Raw genomic sequence first — 2,308 nt, forward strand, 5'->3', positions numbered from 1 at the left:
GTGAACCCCGACTCCCCTTGTTTAAGTAGGAATTGGAAATGTTGGCTGTGCTGCCAGAAGGTGGACTGATCAGCCCCCTCTTTTACCACATGTTGCTCGTTTCTGAGAGGTTTTGCCAGTAACAAATTTATCAAATCCAGATGCCTCATTTGCTGAAAGCCTCGCTCTCTCCGTGTAAAAGCCTCACACTGGCCTTGCTGTTAATCCTGTAGAAATCACGAGGATTTGGGACACTTCACTAAATATGTTTTGCTACGGGCTGTTGCTTCTGGCTTGTACAGGCTGCCTGTGGCTTATTAGCATGTCTCACAGTGCTTTTTAACTCCCACTCGCCCACACAGGCATCGATGGTAAGAGGCTAAAGAGCGACTTCAAGAGGCAAAATTTCTTTTTTTTTCCAGGGCTCAGGTTTGGTATGTCCTACACGTGGTGTTACGTGTTAGGAGCACAAGCAAAGAGAAGTCTAGAGACGGGCCCTGCACTTACATCACTAGGAAATGTAAATGCCCTTCGGGGAGCGGTGGGAAGAAGGAGAGGCCTTTCTTTAACTGCAGAGCTGGTCAGCATAAGCCACGTTCTAATTCTGTGACTAAACAAAACGCTAAACTAGACACCGAGCAGAACTAAACTCTTTTTCAAGTAAACCATGGGGCTTGCACTTCACACAAGGAAAGCTGATGGAGCCAGGAGGAGGCTTCAGTTGCACTGAGAACATCACAAAAACATCCCAACCTCTCAAGTGAGGATCCCTGTTCTCCAGACATCAGAGTACCAGGAGTCTCCTCAGCCTCCGCGGTAACTCGGCCGGGTTACAGCAGGGCTGTGTCCAAACTCATTCACCTGCAAGTGAGATTCAGTTGGCAGAGCAGGCTCCGACCTGGTGAGCCCAGTTTCTGAGGAGCTGTAGTGAGCGGAGCCTGGAGAACAGTTCCACTCACCTGCAACGCGAGGAGATGCCTCTGGGCAGGAATATCTGAGCTTGCTTGCAAAATGAAAAACGTGTAGATTTAGACTAGATATCACAAAGAAGTTCTGTACTATGAGGGTGGTGAAACACTGGCACAGGTTGTTCAGAGAAGAGGTGGAGGCCCCATCCCTGGAGGCATTCAAGGTCAGGCTGGATGGGGCTCTGAGCATCCTGATCCAGTTAAAGATGTCTCCTTTTCTGGACACTTTCAAAGCCCCCCTGGATACGTTCCTGTGTGGCTGCTCTAGGGGATCCTGCTTTGGCAGGGCAGTTGGACTAGATAATCTCTAGAGGTCCCTTCCAACCCCGAGCATTGTGTGAATCTATGTCCTTGCTCATTGCAGGGGCTGGGACTAAATGACCAACACATTCTATGATTCTATGTTTGAGCTGAGACACTGCATAGATACAGGTTGTTTAAAATGTTTAAGCTTTTTAAAAAGCTTTATCTCAAAGAACCGATTAACTTGTCAAGGGTTTAAATCAGAATATTCAATGCTTTCACAAGTTTCTAAATAGGAAATTTATAGGTCAGACACCTGCTTGTGCCTGTGGGAAGGAACTTAAGTTGTACCCTCCTGAGAGGGCGTCCACAATGTGTCAGGAGAGTGGGAAATCCACACAGCATCCGTGCCCCAAGCTGGGTGTTGACAGAGCCTGGCCACAAACCGAGATACAGTGTTACATAACAGAGCTATCCAATTCTAAAAAAAAAATAAAATGTTGAAGGCTTTGATGATTTTTATGCTCTGGTTTTTGTTGTTTGGGTTTTTATCTTTGTTGGGTTTTCTTTCCTCAATTATTTTTTTGTTATTTCCATGTAAGGGTTTTATGGAGACAGATAAAATGCACTCAAACTTTCAGTTTCTAGCAACAGTTGAATTATGGTTGGATATGCTTGGATAAATCGGTCGCTGCTTTAGCAGTGTACTAAGTGTTTTGTAGCAGGTCTACACTGTATGGCAGCATTTACCCGTTCAGTGTCTGATCAAGGTAGAATTCCACATCTGACAGACTGCAAGTGGGGACCACAAAAAACTAAATATAAACTCAGATGGATTAAAACTAGAGATAGGTGGATTCAGACCCATCGAAGAAGTTCTTCCCCATGAGGGTGGTGAGACCCTGGCACAGGTTGCCCAGAGAGGGGGTGGCAGCCCCATCCCTGGGAGTTTTTAAGGCCAGGCTGGATGGGGCTCTGAGCAGCCTGATCTAGTGGGGCATGTCCCTGCCCAGGGCAGGGGGTTGGAACTAGATGATCTTTAAGGTCTCTTCCAACCCTGACAATTCTATGGTTCTATGCAACTACTTGGGCTGAGAAGCCTGAGAGGCACAAAAGAG

The sequence above is a fragment of the Apaloderma vittatum genome, unplaced genomic scaffold (genome assembly GCF_000703405.1).
Source record: "Apaloderma vittatum isolate BGI_N311 unplaced genomic scaffold, ASM70340v1 scaffold4339, whole genome shotgun sequence".
NCBI lineage: Eukaryota > Metazoa > Chordata > Aves > Trogoniformes > Trogonidae > Apaloderma > Apaloderma vittatum.